At 36.3% G+C, this 14,778-nt stretch overlaps 1 protein-coding gene and 1 pseudogene across 10 annotated transcripts in view; one reads left to right on the top strand and one right to left on the bottom strand.

The window, feature by feature from the left end:
• Window positions 1–14,778, bottom strand: part of EXOC6B (exocyst complex component 6B) — a 717,212-nt gene that overhangs the window by 647,526 nt on the left and 54,908 nt on the right. The gene's annotated exons all lie outside the window — the stretch shown is intronic.
• On the top strand, window positions 6,300–12,915 carry LOC307195744 (general transcription factor IIE subunit 1-like; annotated as a pseudogene). The gene has a single exon. The product of its transcript is annotated as a general transcription factor IIE subunit 1-like (transcript).

Genomic DNA, 14,778 nt, shown 5'->3' with positions numbered 1-14,778 from the left:
CGCAGCTTGTGGGATCTAAGTTCCCCGACCAGGGATCGAACCCATGCCCCTCTGCAATGGAAGCATGGAGTCCTAACCAGTGGACTGCCAGGGAATTCTGGAATTTTAAAAATTCAGTATCTCTTCTATATTCTAACCTTCTCATTACTGATCATAACTTCAAAATGTATTTAAAACATACATATATTTGACACACTGAAATTTTTTATTCGAAAACTCACACAGCAGTTTCCTAGAGCCCTTCCATAGCAACTATGAACCTCACCAATTAATGTTCTTTCATGATCCTTCAAATGGGAGGGGAAGGGGGGGGCCTCAATGGTTATTACCATGGAACCTCTGATCTATTACTCAATTTAAGTAACTTGATTTGTGAATTGGAAAAGTAAGCTATTTTCTGTTGTTTCCTATACCACTAACATGATATGCAAAGAACTCCCTACCAATATCATAAAGCTATTTACAAAAAACCCTTCATGTTTTAGATGAAAATAAATGAGGACACACCCCCTCCTCTCACACCATGTTTCCATTAGGAATCATTACTGTGCCTTTTTTTCACAGAAGCATTTGCTTAAGGGCAGTATACACTAGGCCATTTTAAAGATCTCTCTTTAATATGGAAATATAGAAATGTACCAAAAAAAGGAACCTCAGAAATGATTGGCCTTAATTCACAAATACAAGTTCAATTTTTTTTAAACATCTCTATCACATACTTGTGTCTAGCTTCCACTGAAACAGCTCTAGTAAGGGGAAGTTCATTACAAGGCAACCAATCCCATTTCAATAGCTGTTGCAAAGTTCTTATAAAAAATAAAATTTGCCTTCCTATAATTTTCACCAATTATCTTATTTTTGCCCTCAAAGGACCACCAAAAACGAGTCCTTGGTCCCTCCTTTCCCTTCTCCAGACTCAACAATCCAAATTATTCAACTATTCTACATACAGCCTTTCAATTCAGGCTTTTACCCTCTAGACACATTCTAGTAGTCAACATTCTTAAAATGCAACAAAACAGGCAGTGTAGTACAGTAGTCAAGAGCACAGGCTTCAAAGTCAAACTTCCTGGATTCGTCTTGGTTATTAATTTTGTGACCTTGGGAAAGTTATTAAACTTCTCTATAGTTTAGTTTCCACGTCTATAAAATGTAGATAATAATAAAAACCATTTCATACAGTTGCTGTGTAAAGATTAAATGGCATAATGTAAGTAAAGCATTCAAAACAGTACATGGCACACAGAAAGCACGCTATAAATACAAGCAATTTTCAGATCAAACATGGTCAAACTAGGAAAATAAGACTCATCTCCTTTAACTTTGTTACTCGGCCTTATTAAAACAGCCTAATGCTTTAGTGTTTCTGGCAGTTATACTGTACATTGAGCTTAAAGTCACATCAAATCTTTTAATTTGTTTTTATGATACATTGCTATATTCATTCAGTTGATAGTCTGAATCTACTACTTACTATCTATTACAATTATAATCCTTTTTCCAGTCTTCTGAGATCTTTTTTTTTTTTTTTGCGGTACGCGGGCCTCTCACTGTTGTGGCCTCTCCCGTTGCGAAGCACAGGCTCCGGACGCGCAGGCTCAGCAGCCATGGCTCACGGGCCTAGCCGCTCCGCGGCATATGGGATCTTCCCAGACCGGGATACGAACCCGTGTCCCCTGCATCGGCAGGCAGACTCTCAACCACTGTGCCACCAGGGAAGCCCTGAGATCTTTTGAGACATAATTTTGTCATTAAACCTTCCATGTTCATGTTTTGCTTTGTTAAGTAGGTACATGAATATTTTCACAAAAGAAAACTCAACTATGAGGAAGGGCAGAAACCCAAGCAACTCTAGGACCTAAGAAAGGAGAACCCTGGAAAACACCAGCATATGAGAGATTTTCTGGTTCCATTTTAAGGGGGAAGGAAGAACTGTTAATCACATAAGGTCAAGTAGAGAGCTTGAAAAAGTAAATGTTCAATTTCAAAAAAAAAAAAATCCAAGATACAAAAGAAATCATCAACCCCACTTTCTTTAGCCAAGATTCAGCCCCCCAACTGTGTCCAACTTGGAGAGAACTTGCTATGAGCCAAAGCTTTTAATGTCCCTCTTTTTTGAAGGCACAGTGGAAACAATTCCCTAGAACAAAGGAGTTGTGTCAGCGAGCTCTCTGCTTTTTCAAGTTGGAAGGACAGTTGATTCACACCATGTGTCAGCAAGAAACACCAGTTAGAACCAAGTGAGATAAATTTTAGGGCTCCTGAGCTGTTTAATATTAAACTGTAATAAACCGTCTTTACAGCAAATTATTAACAAAATATTTGTTTACCCTCCCGTTTATATGCTTCCTTCCCTTGAAAAGAAATTCTAAGACAATTCATAATTCCAAGGTCACATATGCACCACCAAGAAATCATTTTCAAATGTCAGCATCCAGAACCAATGATCTGGATCATACTCCCAAAACATTGCCCTGGCATATCACAGTCAGCCTTGCTATACAGTCCTTTGTGTTCCAAGATAGGGCTAGAAATGCTGGTCACTGTCTTTGATTAAGACTTTACTTCTGTCATTAACTCTCTCTACATAGAGTCATTTTAGTATCCACTCTAGTCAATAAATTTACTTTATGCCTAGACCAAGAAATAAAATACATGTTCAACTACATAAATGACACTAAAATGATCTTATTTTTAATACTTTGAAAGATAAAAAAAGATCTGAAACAACCTTGATCTATATGGACTTATATGGAAAAATGGTTCTAAAACAATCAAAATAAAATTTAACAGAATGAGTGATACCAAAACTCACACGATAAAAAAAAAAGACTGGAGACAGACTAGCTTAACATGTTAAGAGACATTTTTCTGAAAACAGAGGTCACTAAAGCCAAATGATTGGTTCAATACAAGGAATTAAGTAATTTACAATGGGTAACTGGGAAAAATTAATTGCCTGCCTTTCAGAAATGACCCTATGATTAAAGTTTGTTATATAATTCGTTAGATATCTACCTGAGGCCTAATGCATATTTTCATTACTTATCTATCATCAATTATATATTATCATTTAATCTGGCCTAGATCATATGACTTCTTTGGAGAATCTGACACCCTACACAGGTCAATTCTCAGTTAACAAAATGACAATCTAATATGGCCCCAAACATCACTGAAGAAACAAATATTGCTTACCAGTAAATTACTTCTCCATAGGGTTATGTTTAGGTCACTCTCCAAAAGCTATGGAATATGCTTATCACACTTCAGTTCTCCAATCTAAGGAGTAACTTGATTGTTTACTTAATGAGGGGAAATGGGAGTAATTTTCTTAAATGTTCATGATACACTAAACCAGAAGAAATAAACTTTTAAAAGGCAAGAGAAATATGACTACTAAGTAATAAAATAACCAAATAATAAAATAAAATGACCACAGCAAGTTAAACAAAAACTGTTTTCTCAGGCTTCCCTGGTGGCGCAGTGGTTGAGAGTCCACCTGCCGATGCAGGGGACACGGGTTCGTGCCCCGGTCCGGGAAGATCCCACATGCCGCAGAGCGGCTAGGCCCGTGAGCCATGGCCACTGAGCCTGCGCGTCCGGAGCCTGTGCCCCGCAACGGGAGAGGCCACAACAGTGAGAGGCCCGCGTACCACAAAAAAAAAAAAAAAAAAAAAAAAAAAAACTGTTTTCTCAGAAACAAGAAAACTGGCTATACCAGGTGGTTTGGACATTTTACCATCATAGGCTCACTTAGTAAGCATTTATTGAGAATTTACTAAAATGAAGACAAGAATGTTTCCCTTTGAGGAAGCACATACTATAATAAGAAACACACAAGGAAACACAATTGAAGGTAATTATAAATCTGTATAGAAATTAATATAATGTTTAAATCTGTACACCTAAATCTGTACAGCATTATAAAAACGTAATGTTTGCTGTGGAATTGGATTAATCAGAAAAGGCTTCTTGGAGTTGCTGAAAAACAGTAAAAAAAAAAATGAGGGGGAAAAAAAAAAACTTAAAAGGATACAGAGGAGGGAAAAAAGAACACAAACAAACAAACAAAACAACTGCAGATTTGTCATCCAAATTATGTAAGCAAGAAGACAATGGAAAGATATCTCCAAAGTGCTGAAGGAAAAATTGTAGACCTAGAATTCTATAGCCAGCAAACATATTCTCCAAAACCTAAGGACAAAGATTTTCTTTTTTTCAGACAAAATCTTAGAGAAGTTGTTGCCAGCATGCCTGCACTACAAGAAACATTAAAGTAAGTTCCTTAGGTGAAAAGAAATAAAATCAGGTCAAAATATGGATATATACAAGGGAATAAAGAGCATAGGAAATGATAAATATAAAGATTTTTATCATTTTTTAAATTTATCTAAAAGATAACTGAAAGTTTAAAGCAAAAATAATAGCAATGAATTGTGGAATTCATAACATATGTAGAAGTAAAATACATGCTAACTATAACTCAAAGGTCAATGGGGGAAATAAAAGTATACTGTTACAAGGATCTTATGTTATATATGAATAGGTATAATATCATTTGAAGGCCAACTGTTGTCTTAATCAGTTCAGGCTGCTATAACAAATTACATAGACTGAGTGGCTTCATAAAAATTTATTTCTCACAGTTCAGTAGGCTGAGAAGTCCAAGATCAAAGCACAGCATATCCAGTGTTTGGTGAGGGCCAGCTTCCTGGTTTACCAGACAGTCATCTTCTCACTGTATCCTCACATTGCAGAGAACAGAGAGAGAGAGAGCAAGCTCTCATGTCTCTTCTTACAAGGGCACAAATCCCTTTCAAGAGGGCTCCACTCTCATGACTTCCTCATGAATTAATTAACTCCCAAAGGCCCCACCTCCTAATATCATCACATTGGCAGGGGGAGTGGGGGGGAAGGGTAAAGTATCAACATATGAATTTTGAAGGGACACAAAACATTCAGGCAATAGCAAATGTAATAAGTTAAAGATGCATATTGTAAACCGTACAGCAACCACTAAAATATATATATAACAAAAAGGTATACTGAATAAGACAATAGTGGGGGAAAATTGAATCCTAAAATATATTCAGTTAATCTAATTTAGTTAAGGAAAGTAAGAAAAGAGAAAACAAGGGACAAAGAACAGATGGGACAAATGAATAATAAATAACAAGATAACAGACTTAAACCTAGTCAAATAGGTAATTATATTAATGTAAATGATTTCCTCTTTTCCTGCTTTCTTTTTAATTAATTAAGTATAATTCCATTTCCCCCTTCCCATCTTTTGAGCTATTATTGTGATTCCTTTTGTGGTGCCTTGCTGTAGTTTTGTTGCTTGTGTTTACCCTGCTTGAGGATCTTTAAGCTTCTTGGATTTCCATTTTAATATTCCAGAGAAAACCACTTGGAGCTTTTTAAAATGTTTCTGGTCTTAATTTTGTGGAGGTAAGCCCATATCTGTAAAACATATAATAATACTGCTTTTTTTAATCAGTTTAGATATTGTCTTTCTGCTATAATCAGAGCAGATTTACCTCATCATACCATATCACTCCCCCTCCCTCTCCTCTCAACATACTTATACCACTTTTAGTTTTTCTAAAGGTTATTTTTGTAATTTAATATACTATGCTTAATATTGTACTTTTATTTCTTAATAATATACTTATGCTTTTATTTCTTACATCATCATCTATGACTACCTTGACCCCCTAATTGTGCAAAGTGAGGCATTAGCTCCCCTTTACTTTCTCTTCATTTGTTTTCCTCACTTTCTTCCAACTGTTGAAGTGAATTTTACATTGACTGGGTTGGGTTAATAACATATATATTCTTTTCCAGAATCATAATTGTCTTTTATGGTTTACCAGTACTTTGTCTTTAAAACCAATAAACAACATTTGTATTAGTTTAACTGTATAAATATTCTTCACTTTTAAGCCAGGTTGTATACTAAGATTACCATTCCTTTCTTATGGGAATCTCCCCCCCTTTTTCTGGAAAACTCTCTCTTGATGCTCCCATTTCCCCTGCTCCAATCTGAACTGACACCTATCCAGGCTTTCTGCATACCTATTTTTGATGTTCTTTCTTGGTTGACTTACAGAGCTGCTAAGATGATCAGAAATTAAGGGAACAAAATGCTGGAGACCAGGGGAAGAATGAGAAGGGGTGTGCCAACATTCTTTAGTCACTTTTTCCCAATATATTTGCCAAGTCTGCACACAAGAGGCTAAGTTTCCAGTGTAGGAATCAAGCAGAAGAGGTAGAGAAATCAGCTTTTGACAGTTTTGTGGCACTGAAGTGACATAAATTAGAGACAAGAGGTAAAGATCCTAGAGAGGAAAAATGGTAAAAAACACAACACTCTTCTGTTTTTCCCTCAATACATGCGCTGAATTCTTAACCTACAGCGGGCAAGAGGCTAAGACGACAAGCATAGAAGCAGAACAGAGTTTTAGGTAGTCTTGAGGTATGGAGTAAAGATTAGAATGCAGTGTCCACCTGAGGAAAGGGGCCCTAATCATCACTCCAACGCTGTTTGGAAAATGTGAAGGACTATAGCAAAAGGCAGTACTGAACCAGAGATAGCCATAGCTCTGACCCTGACTGGATTCAGATCACTGCCACTCTATCCACCTTACCGAAAAAGACGGGGTTGGGGGGAGTTTAACCTTCTCTTACGGAAGAGAAGGTTACCCAGAACCTCCAAGAGTTTTTTATCTCCATGCAGTCCAAAATTACCAAGCATGCCAAGGGGGAGGACCATATAACTGAAAATCAAGATCCACAGATGACACAGATATTGAAATTATGAGAAAAGGACTTTGAAATGTCTATGATTAATATGATAAAAAAAATAAAAGGAAAAAGAACAAAATAGACAGAAAGATGGAAAATTCACCAGAGCCTTGAAATCTATGCTATTTAAAAATTGAGAAAATTCAGAAGTGAAAATGTTATTTTTAAAATTAAGAGCTCCATAGATAGTTTATCAGCAAGAGGAGATTAGTGAAGATAAATTAATAGAAAATATCCAGATTAAAGCATAAAGAGGAAAGTAGCACGTGGTTTCTAAAGCTGGTCGCAGGAATAGGGCGTTCTCTTTGTCGCACAAGTGGCACGGCTCGTTTAAGCCAGTAGTGGAGGCGCTGAGGGAAGCTGCAGTGGGAGTGTTCAAGGATTCACTCTGGGTCCCCTAAGGTGTTTCAGGCAAAGGTAACAGGCTAAATGATGTGGCACAGGGCCCTCCCCATGCAGGATGTGCTTTGGTCAGTACATTTAAAGTTGAAGTTTGCTGCTAAAGATGGCAGATCCAGATGTCCTCACCGAGGTTCCTGCAGCATTGAAGCAGTTAGCCAAGTATGTGATCCGGGGGTTTTATGGCATTGAGCATGCTTTGGCCTTGGACATCTTGATCCGAAACCTCTGTGTGAAAGAGGAGGACATGCTGGAGCTGCTCAAGTTTGATCAGAAGCAACTTCGATCACTCTTGAATAATTTAAAGGGAGACAAATTCATCAAGTGCAGAATGAGGGTGGAGACTGCTGCAGATGGGAAAACCACTCACCACAACTACTACTTTATCAATTATTGTACTCTTGTTTATGTGGTAAAATATAAATTGGACCACATGAGAAGGAGGATTGAAACTGATGAGAGAGATTCCACCAACCGGGCCTCCTTCAAATGTCCCATCTGCAGTGGTACTTTTACAGATTTAGAAGATAATCAGCTCTTTGATCCCATGACAGGAACTTTCCGCTATATTTTCTGCCACACAGAGGTCAAAGAAGATGAATCAGCAATGCCCAAAAAAGATGCACACACACTTTTGGCAAGGTTTAATGAACAAACTGAGCCCATTTATGCTTTGCTTTGAGAGACAGAGGATGTGAACTTGGCCTATGAAATACTTGAGCCAGAACCCACAGAAATACCAGCCCTGAAACAGAGCAAGGACCGTGCAGCAACTGCGGCTGCAGCTGCTGGCCGAGCAGGTGGGCACCACCAGGAAGCATGGGCCACCAAGGTCCGTCTTATGAGTACTTATACACTCAGAATGTTGTCATTAACATGGATGACCAAGACGATCTTCATCGAGCCTCACTGGAGGGAAAATCTGCCAAAGAGAGAACTATTTGGTTAAGAGAGAGCACTATCGAAGGAGCACATAGTTCTGAAGAGATGAAGGAAGGTGGCTTAGATATAGACTCGTTTCAGGAGCGTGAGGAAGGCCGTGCGGGGCCAGATGATAATGAGGAGGTCATGCGAGCACTGCTCATTCATGAGAAGAAGACCCCCTCTGCCACAGCAGGCTCAGTGGGGGCAGCTGCTCCTGTGACCACTGCCAATGGCAGTGACTCTGAGAGTGAGACCAGTGAGTGAGACAATGACTCTCCACCCTGTGCGGCAGCTGTGGCTGCACATCATGGGGAAGAGGATGAGGAGGAGGATGAATTTGAGGAAGGAGCAGATGACCCCATTGTCATGGTGGCTGGCCGTCTGTTCTCCTACAGCGAAGTGAGCCAGAAGCCAGAGCTGGTGGCCCAAATGACACCAGATGAAAAGGAAGCGTACATAGCAATGAGACAACGCATGTTTGAGGACCTCTTTGACTGAGCTTTCCCTACCTTTTCCTCCCTTCTCTAATGCTCATTTCAAAAAGAAATTCCCTACCTTTGAAGGAAGTGTTTAGTGGCTTTCTGCCCCTCTTGATGTAAATCAACTGTTAATCTTGTGCAAAGAGTAATGGGAGAGAAAGTTTGATTTTTATGCCAGAAACTTCCCCACAATGTAGGTAGCATTCCCTTTCCTATTACTACAGTATTAATATTTTGCTTTATTTCCTTATCTAATTTTTTTCCTTTCCCTTTTAAGACACATTTTCTCCCTTCTGAAATGAGTGCGAGAAGTCTAAAGGTAAATTCTTCATGTCTGCCTGTAGAAGCTCACTTTGATAGGTTACAGTAATTCACTGACCACATCCTTCTTATATATTCTGACCAAGCATTCCAAACAGCTCCTGATATTGCTGCCAACCAAGCAGCTTGGCAACAGGCAAATCATTGATGAAGGAAAAAAAAAAAAATCTTAAGACTTCATATTGCTTCACAGTTTAGGATGGAGTCAATATGTAAGGGGAGGTGGGAGTGTCTGTGGAAGAAGGATGGTTATGTGTAAATCTCAAGATTAATACTTAAACCAAAATTGGTGTCTTTAGAACTGACTTGACTGACAGATATTGTTTTGCTTAATGCCTTTTGGTTTGTATGTTGGATAATAGAAAACAGAAAGTGTGTTTGGTAAGCCCTTAGGAAGAAATTAGAGAAAAAACAGGGACTTAGGACGAGGAGTCCACGTAAACGGTTGAAGAGTGGAGAGTACTGGGAACAGTACCTTTTAACACTGTCTGAGTTTGTGCTGACTTGGAAATCCTTTATATAAAGCTGAGACTGGTCCCCTTCTTCAGTTCTTCCACAGTGCTATAATTGTTTAAAGAGGCCATTCCAGCAGAAATCAGCATATGACAATTGATTACTCCTCTCTCTTTTTTTTTCTCTCAAATTATTGAAGGCCTTGTCTCTTCTGATTCTTGTCAGGCATGGTACTTTAGAGTTCATCCAGTATATCGCTGAGCATTGTAACCTCAAGGAAAATGCTTTATTTTTGGTTCTGATATGCAGCATGGTATTATTCCTTAAGGCAGAACTTTAAAGAACTTTCATACAAGGGTCTACAACAATTGTATTTTTATAATATTTCCCTTGCATTGTCATTTTAAGTATTTATCATTTTATAGTACATGTGTAAAGTTAAGATAGATTTTAAACATCTGAGCCTTGTATAAAGTAATGGTTCATTTACCTGGGTTGTATTATGACTGAATATTGACAATAAGTCTATTTTATACTGACTGAAATTTGTTAATCTAGCTCTGTAACACCTTGGAGCATAATTAAAATGCCTACTCTTCCCATTTAAAAAAAAGCATAAAGAGGAAAATAAAAATATATAAAATACAGAAGACTATAAAAAATATGAAATATATGGGATAGAGTCAAAATGCCTACCCCAGCAGTTCTCAAACTGTTTGGCTTAAGGATATTTTCATACTCTTAAAAAATATGGATCTCCCCAAGAACTTTTGTATACGTGGTTATATTTATTGACATTTATCACATTAAAAATTAAAGCTGAATAAAAATTTAAACATAAGAATACACAAGCATATATTACATTAGCCATTAAAACAACGACTGTCTTCACATATCATATAGCCTCTGGCGTACTTCACTATATTCTCCTGCAAGAATGTGAGTAAAAGAAGAAAGCAATATCTTAGTGTTACTAGGAAAATAGTTTTAAATTTGTGACTCTGCAGAAAGAGGTCTAGTCTTTCTATAATGGGGAAATGGCAATATTTAAAACATCAGAGTCAACTATTTCCCAAAACTAATGAAAGACATCAATCCACAGTTTCAAGCTCTACAAACCCGACAGGATAAATACAATGAAAACTATACGTAAGCACCTCATAGTAAAACTGCAGAAAAACAAAACCATAGTAAAAAATATTAAAGGAACAACATTAAGATTAAGAGCTAACTTTTTAACAGGAAATATATGTCAAATAACAATTGAATTATATACAGTAAGTGCTGAAAAAAAATAAACTGCCAGCCTAGAATCCTAAAACTAGTTTAAAAAAAAAAAAGTCCCTTAAAAATTAAGGCAGGCAATGTAAAATGGTACATCCACTACAGAAAACAATTTGGCAGTTCCTCAAAAAATTAAAAATAATTTACCATATAATCCAGCAATTCTACTTCTGGGTACATACCCAAAAAAAGTGAAATCAGGGACTCAAAGAAATATTTACACATCTATGTTCATAGCAGCATTATTCACAACAGCCAAAAGGAGGAAGCAATTCAAATGTTCATCGAAGGATGAATGGATAAACAAAATGTGGTACACATACAATGGAATATTATTCAGCCTTAAAAAAAAAAGGAAATTGTGACACATGCTACAACATGGATGAACCCTGAAGACATTATCCTAAGTGAAATAAGCCAGTCACAAAAGGACAAATACTGTATGACTCCACATATATGAAGTACTCAGAAGCGTCAGATTTATAGAGACAGGAAGTAGAATAGTGGCTGCCAGGAGAAGGGAAAGGGGAGAATGAGGAATTATTGTTTAATGGGCACGGAATTTCAGTTTGGGAACATGACGAAAATTCTGAAGATGGATGATGGTGATGATTGCACAATAATGTGAATATACTTAATGCCATTAAACTATACACTCAAAGATGGTTAAAATGGTAAATTTTGTTATGTATATTTTACGACAATTTCAAAAAATTAAGGTAAAATAAAGACACTTTTCATACAAACAAGCAAAAAAATGAGAGAATGTGTCAGTATTAGGCTTGCATTCAAAGAAATGCTAAAGAGAGTTCTTCATGCAAAAAGAAAGTAATCTCAGAATAAAGCACAGAAATGTAGGAAACCAAAAAGGGGTAAACATAAATGAATGCTGACTCTACAAAATAATAATGTCTTGGGGGCACTAAATGACATGTAAAATTAAAATTCATGACAGCAGTAGATTAACAGATGGGAAAGGGTAAATGAAAATGAAGTGTTATATGGTCCTAGTAGTATCAAGGAAATGATAAAAGAATTAATTTATATTATACTTTAATGAGTCAAAGATGCATGTGGTAATCCTTAGAGTAATTCCTATAGATTAGAAAAAGAAGAACCAAAAGACAGCAAAAGAAAAAAAACAGTCAATAATCAGGAAAAGAAAATCTAGCAGCCATCAGACCTTTCTACAACACCGAACACCAGAAGACAATACTCAGGGAAACAAAATATGAGTCAAAGTTTTAAGTTCAATGAAGCTGTCCTTTGAATGTACAGTCTACAGAGCAGCCATTCTGAATATACAAGAACTCAAAAATTATTGTTTATATAAGTCCATCTGAAGGTAACTGGTAGAGAAAAACTCCAACCAAAATAAATAACAAGAGAAACGTCAACAAAAAAGACTGGAAGTAATAAGGGAACATATTTAACTGCAACTCTAAGACAAAAAGATCAGATTAAGAGTGACAAAATATGGTATATAAAAATAGCATGTGGGCTTCCCTGGTGGTGCAGTGGTTTAGAGTCCGCCTGCTGATGCAGGGGACACGGGTTCGTGTCCCGGTCCAGGAAGATCCCACATGCCGCGGAGCAGCTGGGCCCGTGAGCCATGGCCGCTAAGCCTGTGCGTCCAGAGCCTGTGCTCCGCAACGGGAGAGGCCACAGCAGTGAGAGGCCTGCGTACCGCAAAAAAAAAAGAAAGAAAAAAAAATAGTATGTGATAACACAACATTGTAAATCAACTATACTCTAATAAAAATTTTTTAAATAGTATGTAAAAATTATACAACTAATAAAAAGAAGAGAGAAAAGATAGAAAGTAGTATAAGCTGGTGACGCTTCATACCTCATAACTGGGAGTCAAAGCTAAGCAAATCAGGTACAAGTCTACAATTCCTAATCTAAAACCCTTGGGGTTTAGTTTAGTAACATTAGTAACTCTGCAGCAAATGTAGGAATATTCACACAAGTGGTAAATATAAAGACTATCACTATCTCACAGCAACTCACATCAAGTTTTGTTGCCAAATGAATTCAGACAGCTTTTGACGACAAATGGTTTCAGAGTCTTTGGAATTTTCATATTGCAAATGAGAGATTATGGGCTAGCAGAATTCTAAACATTTTAAGACTATAAAGTAAAACACTAACATAATATTATTGACTAATACTTGTGGTCACAGAAAAGAGAGGGAAAGAAAATACAGGAAATTCTACTGTTTCTGTCAGATGAGGAACCAATAAATACTATCTTCAAAAAAAGGGGGGGGGAAGGGGAGACTGAGGATACAATTCAAAGGAACCACAAGAACAAAAATATAATTTTTAAAAAATTATAAGACAAAACAGATCATGAGATCTTCACAGTAGTATCTTCCTCCACCCCCCCCAAAACAATCCTTTTAGTTGATACTAAATTATTTTTAAATGATGACTACAGTGATCCAAATTCCCAACTTGTACTTGCAGAATAAACTGCTGATGAGCATAAAAGTCACTAGGGGGCAGCAGAGCACAAGGAGTGTCCTCTGAAAAGCAGTGAAAACTCCAAAGGACTTACATAGCCAGTTATCCACTACTCAAAACCTCTCAGTCATTCACAAGCACAAAAAGACACTCACCAATTAATCTGTAAAATCCACTTCTAAGAGATTCATTACATTACTTCATAATTTTTTAATTTTTATTTTGAAATAACTTCACATTGTACAAATAATAGAGAACTCCTATTTAGCCGTTATACAGAATTCACCAATTTGTAATGTTTTTGCCACATTTGTTTTAACACTTTCTCTTCTACATATATGTACATGTATGTTTAGAATATGTTGCATGTATTATACCCTTAAAACTACAATGTGTATTTCCTATCTTACCTAACTATAATACAATTATCAAATTCAAAAAATTTACATTGATACAATTATAATCTAATCCATAGTCCATATTCCAGTCCTGTCAACTGTCCCAATAATGTTCTTTAGAGTGTTTTCATTTCCTCCTGGAGAGTATCCGGCCCAGTACCATGTATTACATTCAACTGTCATGTTTCTTCAGTTTCCTTTCATCTAAACTATCAGCTCTCCAGCATTTTAAACACAATTTTTAATTTTTATACTATTAAATATTAAGAACCCTAAAGAACTTTTGTTTACATTGATTTATATATATATCAATATTTACTATATTAGAAATTAAAACTGAAAATTAGAAAATATTAATTCATTAATATTAAAACCCAATAATATTTACATGTTAAAGAATATATTTTATGAAAAATAATTTTATATTCTGAAATAAACAAATAAAAAATAGTTGGAAGAGTCTTTTGCATTTGTGCAAATATCTTTAATGTCTGCAGAAGATATCTGGACTCTATAACCACTTCTACATTAAATCTATTAAAATGTGGGGTTTTGGTTACAGTACGTAAAGAAAACCCAGCCTTGCACATATGTAGTTGGAAAGGGGAGAAAGTATTTTTAAGCCTTTTCAGAAAACTTTATATATATATATACACACACACACACACACAAATTTATGATACAACCTCAAAACTTGATGAGTTCTAGATTAAAATTCATTGGTCTATCTTATACTTCAAATGAATCTTTTACCCATGTATGATTTTGTAACATCAGGTATTGTTCATTTGAAAAATACTGGTTCGCTGGGTTTCGCAGGTTTTGCAAATGTTGATATATTTCATTATACAATTCAAAAAATCACATTCATTATATCACCACTCAGTCCCATAAGAAAAGTTTATAAGTACTGGCAATCTTAAGAGGGCGACAGGCTACTATTGACAGGCAGCAATAGTAAATTCCACACAAGTAGTGCAAATAACAAATCGGTCATTCTGCAGAGCACAATAATAAAAACAGACTTAAAATCTAGTCATAATATGATTCATACTAGTAATGAAAAAACTGTCATTTTATATATTGATAAAGAGTCCCTGGTTGATCTTTAGTCTGTTTATACCAAAAAGTCATCTTTTCAATTCAGGAAAGGGATATACAAATTTCAATAACCAACACGTTCAGCCATTCATGGGTATTAGTCATCTCCTATTCCTTCTGAACACATCACATCTTTGGGT

This window comes from Stenella coeruleoalba, assembly GCF_951394435.1.
Source record: "Stenella coeruleoalba genome assembly, chromosome: 13".
Classification (NCBI taxonomy): domain Eukaryota; kingdom Metazoa; phylum Chordata; class Mammalia; order Artiodactyla; family Delphinidae; genus Stenella; species Stenella coeruleoalba.
Note: the sequence above shows the minus strand (reverse complement) of the source record. Positions and strands in the feature narration are given on the sequence as shown.